This window comes from Procambarus clarkii, chromosome 68 (assembly GCF_040958095.1).
Source record: "Procambarus clarkii isolate CNS0578487 chromosome 68, FALCON_Pclarkii_2.0, whole genome shotgun sequence".
Taxonomy (NCBI): domain Eukaryota; kingdom Metazoa; phylum Arthropoda; class Malacostraca; order Decapoda; family Cambaridae; genus Procambarus; species Procambarus clarkii.
Genome location: NC_091217.1, coordinates 14289630 through 14308135, shown reverse-complemented (window position 1 = coordinate 14308135; position 18506 = coordinate 14289630). Strand labels below are relative to the sequence as shown.

General features: G+C 41.3%; 1 long non-coding RNA gene across 1 annotated transcript; it reads left to right on the top strand.

Annotated features, from left to right (window-relative positions):
- The first annotated feature begins 422 nt into the window (after nt 1-422).
- On the top strand, nt 423-7323 carry LOC138355574 (uncharacterized). Its single transcript, XR_011223973.1, has 2 exons — nt 423-5248; nt 5390-7323. It is a non-coding gene; the product is annotated as an uncharacterized lncRNA (long non-coding RNA).
- Nucleotides 7324-18506: the final 11183 nt, after the last annotated feature.

Here is an 18506-nt window from a genome sequence, read left to right as displayed (position 1 = left end):
CAAATTGATTTATTCCAATTAATATTAATACAGTATAGTATATTAATAACATAAATTACTGACTTTGGTGAGGTTTAATAAAATTTGTTACTTTTAACTCAAAAAAATTGTAATCATATACTTTATAATATAATAGAAAGCTTTATAATTCAATAAGAATAATATATAAACATTAATTTTGGGAAAATTCAGTTTGTTAGACACATGGCTTATTAGGTACAATATGACACAGTGTATGTATATGTGTATGTATATATATATATATATATATATATATATATATACTGTATATCTATATGTATATATATATACTGTATATCTATATGTATATATATATATATATATATATATATATATATATATATATATATATATATATATATATATATATATATATATATATATATATACTGTATATCTATATGTATATACAGTATATATATATATGTATATACTGTATATATATGTATATCTTTCATTATTTCTACCAGGAGCTCATCTGTGTGTAGGTTCAACTGTGGAAACAACAATGTGAAGGGTCCGTGAGTCCTGAGTTCAGCTGCCGAGCCCGTGTGGAGTGTCACCTGGGAAGAGGCCTAACTTAAACTTCTTCATTGTAATAGTGGCGGATATTCAGGAATTTTTATACGAAGCAACCAGCTTTTAGATACTGTTTAATGTAAATACACTGCACATTTTTATATGCATTCATATACTTTTGAAACATAGCATAATCAAAATGTGAAAAACCATATTTGATGAAAGTTATTACCTAATGTATTAAAGTACTAAGTGGACTATTATGAATTTTACAAAATAATGAAGCAAATTAGATGACATAACTGAACTATTAATTTTTAGAAAAATGTTTAAAACTGTTTTGATTAACTTTAGAGCAAAGTATTTTGTAAATATAAAAACAGGTCAACAGTCTTGAAGCATAAGTTTAATTTGTAACAAATCAAGCTTTGAGTGTACAGAACTGTACTATTTGTATACTAAAAGCTTCTTTCCGATTAGCATGTTCGGTTTTTCCTTAAGGCTAAATCCAACTTTCTCATGGACACGGTTATGTAAAGACAAGCCAGGTTTAACAATATGCACTATGTATCTTTTCAAGTTGTCCCTGCCAGGTCATTCTGGTGACAGGGAGCCATTGCATGCAACTCATTCGAGCCTAGAATGACCTACAACTGGGTACCTTGGCTTGAGTCCCGTTCCATTCGAAACAGGCTCCAAAAGCACACTTATGAGCTATACCACTCGGTTGCTTCCTATGGCTTTGCTCATAGCAGAAACCCAAACAAAATAAAAACATGGTAAAACTCACCTGTTTTGCAGTGATGCCTCGAGAATCTACAAGAGTAAGAAGAGGCCAGCAGTCAAGGAATTGATCATCTCGACACTCAGATCCTACCAGAAGTGATGCTTATTTTCTAGAGGCTGGAAGAAAGCCTCCCAAAAAGGCTGAACACTCGTGCCTCAGGTGGAAAATCTTGGAAACCTACTGAGACATAAATGTATGGTTTCACTTCCAGAACTAGAATCCTGATGTCAGCAGAAGACATTGCTCACAAAGATTCCTTTAGTGTGGTGAATGTCTGCAGTTATTTTAGTTTGAATAAGTGTGTATAGTAGTACAGAGCATCATAGTGAAATGATTTAGGAATAATGACTCTGGCAAAGAATGCCAAAAGGCACAGATAACTGCACAATAACAGCACAGGACCGACCATGCGGTGAACACTTGGATGGATAAACCAGACCCTAAAATATAAAGAACTCCCCCTCCAAGATGTGTTTGACTCATGTTCTGCCAGAGAGCAGTTTGGATGGAGATGCCTAATAGTGATCCAGGCTGATGCAAGATAGCATGGAGCTCACTGACCCAATTGCCAGTAGCAAGAGCTGCAAGTAATGGTCTTAAGTATGTCGTTGAAAGAGGGAGAAATCCAAAACCTATCAAGAATCAGGAGATCCAACACCTTATTAAGGATCCAACAGATTATGGGAAGGACTGGAAAGTTGAGGCCAAAGCAAGATTGTATTAGTCATGAAATGCCTGTTTATAAAAAAAAAAATAGTAAGAAAGGACAGGAATAGAAATAAGTATGTGGCATGGCACAAGAAACCCACTGATGAGAAGAGGCCCTAATGTGTTCCCTATTGTATCGGCAATACACCCTAGAAACTCCCCATGTGAAGATTGGTGGAGTGCCAGGAAGTGTTGGTATGACACCAATGGCTGATCTGTGTTTGGAAAACACGGTAATAATTTTGGGACACCTCAGTCTAATTATTTAGTCAAATGATTAAACTCCAGAAACAGACATTGACTTGTCAACACACACACATTCCACTGCCAGAAACATAACCCCAGAAACCCCAACATAAATGTTTTAAGGATGATGAACAAATACTTAACTGAATTCTGATCTCCATCTGCCAATATGCCACATGGGGACTAGCCAGGTTGAATGTGCAGGTGCTGCTACCAGTTAGCAGTTAGGAAGGTGACTAAGTGAGCCAATAAGAAGCTGGTGAGAAAGCTCTTTGGTCACTGATGCAAGGTATTGCTTACAAAGGATTTAAGTGCATATTAATTGAGAGGTCTTTCTAAGCTCAGTTATGTATTCTTCAGTGTCTCCCTAGCACCAATATGACTAAAATATGACGGTTTGAAAAGATCCCTGCTGGGTTAGTGTGGATTTTTGAACCAACCCTGACTGAGCATGGTCCTGTCCATGGGACCAACATGATCTAGCCTTATGCAGAAATTGAATGAAATAGCTCAGAAAAACTTCCTTCTTAGGCAATGAACTTAAATACAGTACTGTAATCAAAATTGTTTCCATGCATTCACAAAGTTTTGTTTGCATACATAAACAGTTATATATATAGTTTAGATAATCAAACAGAACCAAAGACTAGGTTTAGGAAAAGAAAAGTATAATTTAGTCTTGCAGAACAGACCAAAGTTACCGAGCCTTCCAATATTCCTTAGCAATAAAGAAGGAATACCAATGTTTCAACCGAGTCTTTAAACATTTTGAGAGGTCTGTGAGCATTTTGATGTGGCTAAGTGGCATCACTGTACCTGACACGCTAGTGCTCACAAGCTAGGACGGAGTTCACAAGCTAGTGTGGAGCTCACAAGCTAAGATGGAGCTCACAAACTAAGACGAAGCTCACAAACTCGACAACTATCAGTGTATTGGTAGCCATCTGTAACACAAGCCACACATCAAACTGATCGATTCTCATTTTCATTCAGTTTTATTTGGTAATGCTAAGCTTTAATTGCTGTACCCCGTAACTAAATTATATTTTTACTAAACTGTAATGTGATTTAAGGCATTTACAGTATTAGCTGCTCCTGTAATTGTAGATTTCCATGTTCTGTACTGTAATACCTAAAGCAGCGCACAGTGCTATTTTTTTTATAAAGCCTCAGTACTGTGCTTCAAAAGTTTCCATTTGATCTTTTCTTACAAGAAGCATTACATATTTTAAAGAAAATTCTCAGACTTTTGAAGAAAGAACATTCTACTAAATTTAATTTGAATTACTGTATATCTAATTTAATTTATGTTTGTAAAAATTTATTCACATTGATTAATAAAATGTTACATTATACTTTTCAATGCTTAGTTACAGATATTTATGCAGATTATCACTTTTTTCTAATTTTATTTTTTTTACTTTTTGTACTGACAAAATAAACCTTAAAAGTATTTATACCAATTCCTACGTGGTCGTAGAAGTTGTAAGTAAATCAAACAGATTCACATTTTATTCTCTATGTTTTATTTTATTGTTAAGGCACTATGAGACTTACTGGTGCTAGTAATCTAATTTTTGTAATCAATCAAATTAGTTATTACTGTGGTGACTGCAGTCAGAATGGGAGTGATCCTCTGCACCAGGTCGGAGATAACAGGTTGTTAGACAAGCATCAGAAGATAACTTGCAGGGAAGGTTGTGCACGTGGGTACCTGCAGGGGTACACCAAGGTGTGGGTACCTGCAGGGGTACACCAAGGTGTGAGTACCTGCAGGGGTACACCATGGTGTGGGTACCTGCAGGGGTGCACCAAGGTGTGGGTACTTGCAGGGGGTACACCAAGGTGTGAGTACCTGCAGGGGTACACCAAGGTGTGGGTACCTGCAGGGGTACACCTTGGTGTGAATACCTGCAGGGGTACACCAAGGTGTGGGTACCTGCAGGGGTACACCAAGGTGTGGGTACCTGCAGGGGTACACCATGGTGTGGGTACCTGCAGGGGTACACCATGGTGTGAGTACCTGCAGGGGGTACACCAAGGTGTGGGTACCTGCAGGGGTACACCAAGGTGTGGGTACCTGCAGGGGTACACCATGGTGTGAGTACCTGCAGGGGTACACCATGGTGTGAGTACCTGCAGGGGTACACCAAGGTGTGAGTACCTGCAGAGGTACACCAAGGTGTGAGTACCTGCAGGGGTACACCAAGGTGTGAGTACCTGCAGGGGTACACCATGGTGTGGGTACCTGCAGGGGTGCACCAAGGTGTGGGTACTTGCAGGGGGTACACCAAGGTGTGAGTACCTGCAGGGGTACACCAAGGTGTGGGTACCTGCAGGGTACACCAAGGTGTGGGTACCTGCAGGGGTACACCTTGGTGTGAATACCTGCAGGGGTACACCAAGGTGTGGGTACCTGCAGGGGTACACCTTGGTGTGAATACCTGCAGGGGTACACCAAGGTGTGGGTACCTGCAGGGGTACACCAAGGTGTGGGTACCTGCAGGGGTACACCATGGTGTGGGTACCTGCAGGGGTACACCATGGTGTGAGTACCTGCAGGGGGTACACCAAGGTGTGGGTACCTGCAGGGGTACACCAAGGTGTGGGTACCTGCAGGGGTACACCAAGGTGTGGGTACCTGCAGGGGTACACCATGGTGTGAGTACCTGCAGGGGTACACCAAGGTGTGAGTACCTGCAGGGGTACACCAAGGTGTGAGTACCTGCAGGGGTACACCATGGTGTGGGTACCTGCAGGGGTACACCAAGGTGTGGGTACCTGCAGGGGTACACCAAGGTGTGGGTACCTGCAGGGGTACACCAAGGTGTGAGTACCTGCAGGGGTACACCAAGGTGTGGGTACCTGCAGGGGTACACCATGGTGTGAGTACCTGCAGGGGTACACCAAGGTGTGAGTACCTGCAGGGGTACACCATGGTGTGAGTACCTGCAGGGGTACACCAAGGTGTGGGTACCTGCAGGGGTACACCATGGTGTGAGTACCTGCAGGGGTACACCATGGTGTGAGTACCTGCAGGGGTACACCATGGTGTGAGTACCTGCAGGGGTACACCATGGTGTGAGTACCTGCAGGGGGTACACCAAGGTGTGGAGATCTCTGGGGATGTTCTGAGGAATGAAAACATTTACGGGTGTACCAAGATGTTGAGACCTCAAGGTGTACTGAAGTAAAGAGAGTGTATTATTAGTGTACTTAAAATGAAAACATCACAGAGGGTACAGTAAGGTGAAAACAACACTTAAGAGCACTGGTATAAGACGAGTGCAAAAGTGTCTGCACTCTTGAAATGCACGTAGCCAGGCTTATTAAGTGCATCGGTGTGACAATATTAATGTACTCGGGATAGTATATGGAGACGAGGACACCATACCAAGTGCTCAGCATGAACCATCGTAACAGCAGTTGGATGACACTTATGATCAAGTTGCCATATATTGCTATAAAACATCATTTTCATGGGTTTAAGTGATTCTATAAATTGTTAAAATACCTGAAAATAATGTTTTATATTATTTAAAGATAAATTATACTGCAAATGTGTTCATATACAGTGTGTATGTTACATATATGCTATTTGGATGACTGAATGTTTTCTTTTAAAAATGATTTATGGCTATTCAATGCCAAAGATATATTTATAGATAGAGATTATAAACAGTATATAAAGACATGTTATCTTGTATGAACACTTTCTGTACAATATGTTAATATTCATTTTGATCCAATATCTGAAACGCTGAATACCAGCGGGTCTTGGACTCTTTGTTGCAATAAGTCAATATTTTGTTTAAGAACACGAGTCTTGAGTCATCTGGACAGTCACCTTTAATGGGGGTGTGTTTCACGAACTTCCTCCCCCATTTGTAGACTAGCGACAGCTTTCTGCGCACCACTGAGGTAAGTATGGACATATGACTCCTGCTTTCTTGATATTTGGCAAGTAAAGATAATTACTTAAGACTTCCATGTTATCTGAAAAATTAATAATAATTTATTCTCCTGACTTAAAAGATTATATCTAGTATAATTTGTACAAATATTGTATTTGTTGAAATGCTGGAGACTGTCACATTCATTCCTGAGGTGTTGGGACCACAAGGCCTTGCCCCAGTGGTCAGGAACGACAGCAGTGCTACTTGGTAGGGTGTTGATCATTGGTCTGGATAGGGACATAGCCAGTTGTGAGCTGGTTTATAAAAGTGTTGCTGTGTGGGGCCTCAAGCAATGTTGGCTGGTTCATAACTTTAAAAAATTAAATTGATATAATTTGATTTCCACCGGTGGTCAGATTTATAAATGTGACTTGCTGTGACAGTCAGGTTTATAAATGTAACTCCCTGTAGCAGTCAGGTTTATAAATATGACTCCTTGTAGTAGTCAGGCTTGTAAATGTGACTCTTCATAACAGTCGAGTTCGTAAATGTGACTCCCCCAGTGATCAGGTTTATAAATATGTAACCATGTACAGTATCAGTGTCACAAAATATATAAAATTTACAACAGTCCAATACCCAAGATAAATAGGGTACCGACCAACAAAGTATTGGTTTTCAAGATTACAGCTTGAAAACCTACTGTGGTGGAATTGATTACAACACTGTTCCTAAGGAGACTTGAAATAGGACCAAATTCGACCAATAGTGTCAAAAATATTCCTTGAATAGGTAATTGCTGCAGAACTTTTGCCACCAGGGAAAATGATTAACAGTGCTGCCATTAGGCATAATCTTGGCCAATAATGGATGGGGCTTCAACTAGTGACAGACCTGGTGGAGACTGAGAGGGGGACAAATTCCACTTCATCTGCCCTTCTCCGTGTCCTGTATGCCAGCCACTGTCTCTACCAGTTTTCTGACCCCATGTTGTTACTTCCCTCTGTCTGTTGACCAATTCTACCTTGGAATGTACACAACTTGTAAATATATAATGTAATTTTGTTGTAAGTAGAAAGTAACACATTTTTATCATGTGTTGTACAAATGTACAATCTTTCACTTGAAGTAAAACCTTCTGCCATACTTGTGTTATATTTACCCTTAGTGACATCATCCGGCTATCACGAGAATTTACCACGTGCCTGAACACAATTCCAGAGTTAACTGGAAATACATAAAGATGTATTTAAATACGCACCTTAAATACATAAAGATGAATGTTTATGTGGTTACCATCAACATACTGTATAAACTAATCATGAAAGGCAAATTAAATTAGTACAATACTAATAAAGATTTAAAATTTAATTAAAAAATAAAAAATAAATGTTTTATTGACTATTATGTCAACCATGTAATAGTGTACGATTACGATGTGCAGAAAATAAATGAATCAAAAGTCCATTTTTTTGTACTCGACATTAAATATTATGAAAACTTAACTATCAGTGACTAACAAAATCAAAGATATCAAACAAATAGTACTTGATTATACCTTCATGATACATTCTGAGAAATGTTCAGTAACTAAGAAAATATTGAATAGAAAAAACCACATTCTCTTTAAATATTGTACATAAAGATTACCACTCTTTCACCAAGTACTGTACTTTAACCACTGAACTGCTCTGCCTCCAAATATGGTCACCCCCCTGGTGCTCAGGAAATAAATTCTTTCCAAAAAATTATTTTCTCTCCTTATATTGTTAAAATGCAGTCTCTGATTACGGGAAACTAAAAAAAAAATATTGTATGTGACATACTTTAGCCACGATGGAGCTGGGAAGTTGAGCAAATTATGGGTGCTGAGCGATGGAGCACTAGGGGTCAGTCGGCCCCACGATCCTGTGGAGCAGCAGCCGCGAATATAAAGTTTCACAATTATTTTGATGTTTCTCACTCATTTCTTCTCTTGTTTTTTGCTGTAATATAATGCAAAAGTGTGTAATTTGTGGAATTTATACAGTTTAAAGTGTGGAGCATCGCTATGCCCAAAATTATGGGGCTCATATATGTGACATATATTATATTCTATAATCAATCAAACAGTGTTTTTGCTGTCATTACACTATATACACACATTGTATGAGTCTTGTATGACAGTCACATTGTATACACCCATCTACATATGTGTTCACCATAACAAACCACTAGGTTGGTATGGTGAGCCCAAAAAACATGAGTTAGCTGCCACACCCAGCCACCCCTCCCTCACTCCTCCAACACATTACTCGCCAACATTCCTCCTCCCACCATACTGCTATTGTTTTTATTACACTATTTACACACGTTATGTATAAGTATCTACATAGTTTTATTCACCATAACTATACAACTGGTATTGTGTCCAAACAGCACAGTGTCCACCATACACTGCATGACAGTCACACAGAAGACGACGCTACAAGTACGAGACCACCTCCCTCACCAAAATGACTCCTCCCAACATACTCTTGTTGCTGTTATTACACTATATATACACACATGTATATATATAAATATCTACATTTATGTTCACCATAGCGAACCACTAAGCTAGTATGGTGAGCCCAAACAAGAGTGTCTGCCACACACAGTGACGCTACGTCGATTCCCTCCCTCCCTCCCTCCCTCCTCACTAAAATTCCTCCTCCCACAATACTATGCACAGTGCTAATTATCACCACAATCCTGCTATTATCATAATCCTGGTCAGTAAATCCTGTAAATGAATAATTGACCACAAATTTATTTTGTAAATGAACATAAGTCATTTGAAGATTCCTAGATAGACAAAATAATGTTGTGATGCACTCTGAGAGCACTCTGTCCAATGACCAGGACGGCTCAGGCAGCGCATGAGCAGGCCAGAGGTGAAAAAAACGCACAAGACAGCTTGCGAAATGGCGCAGAAGTAACATCGATACCGAAAGCAAGCTGCAGCGGCTCCCCCAGCACTGCACGATACGAGGCAACAGTATTAGGCATAAGATGACGGTCCTGGAACAACCAAGAAAGAAAGGACAACACCATCCGAACTGAAAGCGAAGAGCAACAACGAAGGGACAAAAAGAACCGGAAGGATCACCAGGAAACCTCATACATGTACTGCTGCTGAGAGGAAGCCCACAGGTGGGAAACCAGCAAAATCACCAAAGAGATGGCGATAAACACGAGTCAAAAAACCAAACTTGAATACTCGCGGAGAAGAACAAACCAGTCTCGTACCGGACCGGGCCGATCTCCTGAAAGAGGCGGAGTCACGGAAAAACCTCTGGGTTTGGACACCGGGCAAGCAGCGCCTGAAACCACAGCTGGACCAGCCACCATAGAGCCAAGAGGGCTACTCGCCCCTGGTAAATCTCCAAGCGAGCCAGGACCTGGAGCAACAGCTGAACCGGGGGAAAGAGGTACAGGAACCCCCACCTTAATCAGTCCTGCCGAAAGACATCGATCCCGATAGCCTCGCAGTTGGGGAAGGGCGCCACATAAACTGGAAGACGCCTCGACCACGCCGACGTGAAGAGGTCCACCTCCGGGGGCCCGAACGTCTGACAGAGCCAACTGAAAGAGTTGGCGTCGACAGTCAACCGCAGACCGCAGCCGTGGACAAGGGAACGGACCGGGACAGGCCGTCCACCAGGACGTTGGACACCCCTTTGGACATGAACGGCCAGGAGAGCCAAACCCCGAGAACTCAGCAGACGAGTCACCTGAAGCGACCAACCCTAAAGAGCCAAGGACCACATCGAACCCGCTCAGTTCAGGCAATGAACCACCAGGAAGCAGTCCAAATGGAGCTGGATCGTCGATCTGCAGGCGATCTGAACCCTCCGAAGTGCAAACCACACCGCCGTGAACTCCTGCACTGTGATGTCAACTTGACAGAAGGAAGGACCCCACCGCCCCTGGCCGGCCTCGTGAGCACTGGTCACAAAGCCCCACCCAAGAGACGACGCGTCTGTGAAAATGGTAACAAGGAACTATGGCTGCGATATGTTTCCTCTGTATTGCCACACTAAGGTGCTGAAAGAGGAAGCTGGCAGCTCCAGTCTCTTGTTGTTTCAGTTAGCTTAAAACCCAGTGCCTTCAAAAAACAAGCAGAACTTTTACCCCAGGCACCAAGTGTCTCAATGGTGCAACGAGGAGAAAATTGTAATAGTGATCCAGATTTCTGTACAGTATTTACAAGACTCGGCTACTTTACTGTGATTGGCAGCGCCGCCCGGATGTTCAACACTGAAGTCAACATAGGTGTTGGCCAAAGCTGAAATGCATGTTTAGTACCACACCAATTGTCTATCATTCTTCCAAGGATTCACTATGATCCTTCTCTGGGTGACCAACAGGCTTGTCAGAGATGCAGGACATTTCCACATTATCATGGACATAAACATTTCATTCACTTGGGCAATAGGATACCTAAACTGCCGATCCCATGAGAGTGAGGCAGGAGCTCTATCATGGTAGTATGAGACAGTCACAATATGAAAGATTTCAGAGGCAACAATCTGTTGTCTGAAATTTTATACAGTCATCAGTTATGATAAGTTTAAAGTTTTTGAAAATATGGACAATATCTTATCCTGCGAGCAGCATATTCATAATAAAGTCTCAGTGTATTCATTGTCAGTACTTTATTCATTATTTAATAAGCAAGGAATACTTCAGTACTCAGATTTTAAAAGGAGAAATTACAAAAATGTTCTTCAATGTATGTTTATACAAAGCTATGCCATTAAAAAGTATTAAGTTACATTTTAATGAGATAAATAATATTATAATAATCTTATATTCTGCCTATTATCTGTACAGTATGGTACTTCCTATCTTACAATAAATGGGATCAGCCCTGTTCATATTTATATAGGAACAACTGTTCCAAAATATCTATTATTTCTATATCCTTTAGTTTCCTTCTTGATACATTCTTTACGTCTTTGCAATCTCATCCTACTCTGTATTTTAATATACTGTTGAAATGCTGAAAAGCTAAAATTAATTAATGTATACTATGAACAGATACAAAAATCCACTAAAGTAAACATTAGCATTTTGTATATGCATAACTTATGTATTATTAACTTACTGAATCACAACCTTGTATTCCAGTTAGTATTGTACCACATATTAAATTATTGTTCAAACTTTAAATGACAATGCATCTTTGGCTTTAAAACATAAGAGCTCATTGCAAATGCCTCTACATTATTACACAATATGAATAAATATCAAGCATTATAAATCCCACTGCCCAACATGGATGGCCTTTTAGTGTTATCCAAACATCATCCTTCTGCATCTACATACATTCATGAAGTTAACAGTTACTCTGCAAGGCTCATGTTTTGGTTCCTCTTCACTCTCCCTCTCCACTATTTCTTCCAGTCACTCCACTCACAAATATATACTTATTGAACTGCATATTAAGTTTCAACCTTATACACTATAATTGTATTAACACACAACCTTGGTAGTCAAGTTAGCACCATCTTAATAAATGTGTGACCTTATGAAATTGAGTAGTACACTATAAGGAATTCCTTGTAAATGAAAAACATGTAGAGAACATACAATCATATCACAAAGATTCAAGGTAGAAAATCGTTTTAACGATCACTAGGCTATTCCTAGTGATAAAAAGAGTACCAGAGCTGTGACATGCAATTAGCTGTAGTTGAGTGTAGTCACTTGTAAACAATCTAATGTTTTCACAGATAGTTTGCCTTTCTCTTTTGTCAAGAGATAATACCAAGATTTGTCAAACACATTTGATGAACTTCCATTTTCCCCTTTTCTATTTTTCTAAATGTTCGTTCATTTTATTTTCTTGTATCACTTGAAGCACATGAAGATGTAACATAATGAAACACAGGAAAGTATCATTTTGATGAATTAGGTGTCATCAGAAGGCAATCTGATGGCACCTAATAGTTTGGTATTTTATCAGCATAGTACATTTAGGGAGCACAGGAGGCTCCCTCCAGAAAATAGAATAACTACTGTTATTGCTAAAATAGTGACAGGATGGATACAAAGAAGTTGTCAAATATTAGATACTGAGCCACTGACCATACATTTTATAGCAATTGTATTTTCCAATCTAGAATATTGGTGCATGCTAAAAGCATTCCTTAATTAAGACTAATGAAGTTGCTAACCTAAACTGTAAATCTTTTTTACTGTCAGTAAGTTACAACAGTTGAGATACTTGAACTAATAGATCTCAAAGGTTATGTTCTATATATAGAACATGGAAAATAGTGAAGACCGGTTTGAAATCAGAACAACAAATAATTACCGAGATTTAACTCTGTAGAGAGAGAGAGCTAGCAGGATTTGTTGTTAACACACAATATAAGAGAATAGCATCAATAGCCAGAATTCTCAGCACTTTTAAAATATCGGCAGCAAATGTAACCAAAATAAAACCAGGCTGTAATGATACCAAAGTGAGAAATCTCATTGCTAACAGTCTGGCAGACAAGCATGACATCTGGTCATGGATCATGCTGCAGTGGTCAGAAGAGCCCCAAGAACTTCCATAAGGTAACTGTAAGATGCATATTGACTGAAACAACCTTCATCTATGCAATATATTCTTATCTTTTAGTTCAAGTAAGTGACAGCTTACAAACAATATGTATTGCTATTTTGTCAATGTTTCAAGTGCAGGTGTCTTATTTATTTACAAGAGAGGCTGGCTAGCAATAATTAATGAGTGACATGATCAATATGATAAAGAGTGATTCTGATGATCTGATGATAACAGTGATGCTGATAGTAATGATTAGTAACACTTTGATGCTCTGGGCGCATGTGCACCGCACTACCCCAGGTGGGTTTGGGCATTCCTCGGGAGCACACGGTAATTCTGAAGTGAATACTCTTTTCAACTTTGTTACCTCAATTAGCATCCTAGGTTTTTCAATTTGGTTTCATTGTGTTCGTAATAGAATTCTCTTCAGGACTAAAGGCATATAAAGTCCAAAAGCCCGATGTACCATCCACAACAAACAGAGAAAGTGAGAGAAAGTTACCTAGAAGAACGCAAGAGCAATGGTGAGTACATGGTACAATATGAGTGGAGGCCAAGACATGCCTAACACATGGTACAATATGAGTGGAGGACAATATATGCCTAAAACTTAGTACAAAATGGCAGGACATTGCAGTTCTTCCTTTTCCCTCAAGTCTCTCTTTGCTTCCTGTATATGACAAAAATGTTTCCCAGTTTAATTAACTAAATGTTGTTATTGTTTTATTGTGTAATCAGACTGTGAGAAGTGGTTTAATTTCTGCTCAGCATGTGTGGAGGCAGACTACTAAACCTGTTGGAATATCAGGTTTTAACACTCATCAGTGGAATTTGTCGGTGGCCTCATTATTGCTGCCTTTTTTCATCCCAAGCCTTCCAATACTAAAAGTACACAACCAAGTAAATTTTGTGCATTATTGTAAACATACATGTCTGTGCCGCACAACATTTTCCCTGCTGGAGAATACCCTCTTATGACAAGCCCTTATGAGAGAAAAACAAAAAGAATAATACTCAAAATTGCAGTGTCTCTAGAACATAATCAATTCAGTTTGAGTAAATAATAATGGACTGGAAGCATGGAATCATTCCTCTTCATTGGCTGCATATAATTTTGAAACAAATTATTGCTACTACTAATACTACTACTAATAATAATTACTTAAAATGTGAGAAGAATGAACAGCATTATTTTTTTTAGTTAATTTTTTAATGCAAACTTCATACATACATACTGTGCACATATACATACATACATACATACATACATACATACATACATACATACACACACACACACACACACACACACACACACACACACACACACACACACACACACACACACACACACACACACATATATACAGTAATACATTATCATTACCCCAGTTACACTTTATTGAGTTGGGGAGGCATCAGCCTGGAGAAAATTCCAATGTTTAGTGTAATGAAATGTATCTTTCTATAGGTTACTCAGTAGCTCCCTAAAGCTACAACCTGGAAGCAACTAAGCCTTGAGAGATCTCACCAGACTTCTGAGGCCAACGAGCACTTACCAGGGACCACCTGCTTGATACCTGCTTGATGGGGTTCTGGGAGTTCTTCTACTCCCCAAGCCCGGCCCAAGGCCAGGCTTGATATGTGAGAGCTTGATCCACCAGGCTGTTGATTGGAGCGGCCCGTAGGCCCACATACATACCACAGCCCAGTTGGTCTAGCACTCCTTGAAGAAAACTATCTAGTTTTCTCTTGAAGATGTCCACAGTTGTTCCGGCAATATTTCTTATGCTCACTAGGAGGATGTCGAACAACCGTGGACCTCTGATGTTTATACAATGTTCTCTGATTGTGCTTTTGGCACCTCTGCTTTTCACTGGTTCTAAACAACCACAAGATATACAACCACAATCTGACACTCAAACAAGCAAAGTGGAGCATAGGGATAAGAGATCACCAAAGAACTAAGTAAAAGCCCATTAAAACCACAAATGTTTCAATAAAAGAAACCAAATGGCAAAAATTTGTAATACTGACAAAAACTGCAATTGTTAATGTAACAAAATAAACATAAAAACATCACTGCCTAGATATATTTGCCCACTATTACATAGCTCATGGTCTCTGCCAGTCAGCCAGCTCATTCACGAGCTGCCCAAAACCTAACGCCTCCCTAACACCACCTGGAAAGGGGACAATGGGCAGGAAATGGGGGGCTATTGGGTGGCCCAACAGGAAAAGGAGTTTCTTTACATTCAGAGCTAGATTTATGGGCTAGCATCCCCCACTGCCTCAGTAGCTCCCAAAAGCTATCTCACAATAAACTTGGTAGAGGTCGTTGAACCTGAAAAGAAAAATATTAAACTGAAAAATAGAAAGAAAGCCAGGGCTTACCATTGGAGAGATATGGTCAGAGAGATTGGTCATAGGCAGACACTCAGTGCCAGGCCAGATGCCCAAGCACAATACAAGCATGGCGAAGCAAAGGTATATTAACCCTTTAGTTGCGCAAGACATCATATGATGCTTTGAGTGACTTGCAGTAAATTGCGCTCGGCATCATATGATGCTTTGGAGTACCGTGCAAGATTTAAACGGCCCGCGGATACACGGGATTCACCACACCTTCATCAGGGCTCTTGTAAACAGACGCCATTTTTTTTTTAAATCGTGGGCCAAATTCCCCGGTGTGAGGGGCCTCAGTATCGAGTGAGCAACCAAGCCTGACGCATGCAGCATGAGCTCACAGCACTGCTGTTCAGCTTGTGACCACAGCATCGCCTAAAAATGCCATAATATACATGTTCTTGCTATTATTTAGCAATGATGTTATTACAGAAGCCCCCTGACTGTGATAAAACTGACCAGGGTTCTGATAATAGCAGGATTGTGGTGATATTTAGCGCTGTGCTCCATGGAGGGAGGAGTAATGCTGTGGGAGGGAGGGTGGCGGCGTTGTCTTCTGTGTGTGGCCACCTTTTATTGACTGCATTCACCATACCAGCTTAGTGGTTCGCTATGGTGAACACAAATGTAGATACTTATATATAACGTGTGTGTATAGAGGGTATAAACAGCAATAGGAATAGGTTGGGAGCCACCATTTTGGTGAGGAAGGGCGTCGTCTGCACGACTTATCATGTTGTGTATGGTCACCACGACGGTCTTTGGGCACCATACCAGTTTACTTGTTCAAGTATGGTGAATAAACCAGGTAGATACTTATATATAATGTGTGTATATAGCGTAATAACACCACAAACAGTATTGTTGGAGGAGAAATATTAGTGCGTTTGGCCTTAAGGGCGGCCACCACCAGCTGACTGTGTGAGTAGCTACGTCTTTGAGCCTTTACTCACCATACAAGCTTAGATGTACAGTTATGGTGAACAAAACATGTAAATACTTATATATAACGTCTGAATATAAAAGCAAAAACAGTATGGTGGGAGGAGAATGGTGGCAAGTCAGGTGAGGTGAGGGAAGGAGGGAGTGGCAGCCAGTGGCGGGCTGATACTGGCTGCCACTGCCAATCAGCATACCAACTTAGTGGTTCGTTATGGTGAACACGAATGTAGATACTTATATATAACGTCTGTATATTGTGAATAAAAGCAAAAACAGTATGGTGGGAGGAGAATGTGGGCGAGTGAGGTGTTGAGGGAGCGAGTGGCTGGCTGGTGTGTGGCGGTCACTCCTCATTACTTTTTGACTCATAATAGCAACTTAGTGGTTCATTATGGTGAACAAAACATGCAGATACTTATATATAACCTGTGCATATAGTGTAATATTCGACAAAGTATTTGTTCACTGTTTGATGAACATAATTGAACCAACAATACGCACACCATATTTTTGAGTACAGCGATGATTCACTCATTTTATTATATAAATATATCACACTACACACTATTGAATAATATTACAGCAAAAAACCAGCGTTGAATGTAATGAAACGCCATTTTCTGGGTGAGACCCGGAGGCTCCCCGGAGCTTTACCGGCTGATATGCTAATGTCAGACTTTGGCATCAGTCATGTGTATGGAGTTCTAGGGCCTACCGGGGACCACGAGCCAGAACCTGGCCCCCTCAGAGAGGCAAGGGGAGCAATGGCCTATAGAAACCCCCGTGTGATTGGAAGCATTCTATGTCTGCCATCGACCGGGTCAAGCATCCAGAAAGGTAAGCATTCCAAAACAAACCCCTATTCTAGTGAAAATTGCTACCTAAAGCCAAACTAATGGATAGAACTCTTCAACAGAAAACAAGGAAACTAGTATGACATCATACGTCACCGCGCCGCTGTCTGCGCAGCTCCCCCCTCCCCGGGAGGGGGAAGGGGGAGCCCCAGACCTCCCACGCCGGCTATCCACCCATCAGTTCTGAGGCTGGATGTCAAAACACCCGAAATACGCCGACCGGAGGGAGGGAGGGTTGCCGGGAAGCCTCCGGGTCTCACCCAGAAAATGGCGTTTCATTACATTCAACGCTGGTTTTCTGGGGGGAGCCCCGTCGGCTCCCCGGAGCTAACTACCCACAGAGGAAGGTCAAAGGGACAGAACCGGGAGGCGGACACCACGCACCACCCAAGGAGGCGAGACAACCGGCAGCAAACACCAACCCAAGGTGCCACAGCCCCGAAAATCCCGGGAACAACACGAGAACCACGAGCAGCAAGGCCCCTGCACGAACACCAAAAATCCATGCCCGAAAGACCGCAAGGCCACGTCGCCCAGACAGCAGCGAGAGCAGCGAAGCCACGAACGCCACAGGCATGAGGGAAGAACACAGGCAGCTTAGCCGCAAGAACACAGGCAGCTTAGCCGCAAGAACACAGGCAGCTTAGCCGCAAGAACACGGCTGACCACTCGGGACACTCTCACCCGCGAACCGGGAAGAACAGAACCGGATCAACGCAAAACGCGCTCCGGACCCAAACGCCTTGGCACGCAAACAACAGCGGAGGGCCGCCACTGAACACAAAAACGACACACCCCCGGTCCGACCAACGAAGCACCAACAAACCCTGGACATAAATGGGATGGGGGCATAAATCCTGGAGCTGTCAAAATGATCCACGATGTCGTTTCTGCGGAAAGTCTCACCTCTCTACTGTGTGTAGAAACAGACTGAATCTGGGTGAGAAAATAGTTCCCAGATGCTGCAACTGTGGAGGTGTTCACAATGCGAGCTCGGCTGTGTGTAGCAAGAGGCCGAGTATGGCTGTTCTCCGGCCGGTGAATGTTACAGAGCAAGCAAGAGCTCTTACCCAGACACCGGGAGCTCAGCAAAACAGTCTGCCCCAAACAGTGCCAGTGAACCGGACGAATGCGTGGGTAAAGGAGTCACCTTTACTTAGGCAGGCTCCAGCAACAAGCAGCCACGCCACCACTCAGGACTCCGGCAGTGACAGTGTAACGGTGAGTGAAGTGGCTACTGTGGCTCAGAAAGAGGGTCATAATAATATGGTCAAGGAAGTGTGGGCTGAACTTAAAAAAGTTGGTGAGTTCCTCCAAAATCTGGGGCAGAGAATCGAGTCCATCGAGGCTAAATTAAACGTTCAGGAGGTCAAGGAAAATCACAAAACGGTGAAGGATAGTCAGGATATAGTGGTTGAGGACAAAAATGAAATATTGAGTGATGAAATGAAGGAAAGTGAAGTGTGTGTGAATGATGATAGTCGTAGTGAAAGGAAGAACCCTATAATTACACATAAAATGAAAGAATCATTTGGGCCAATAATGGA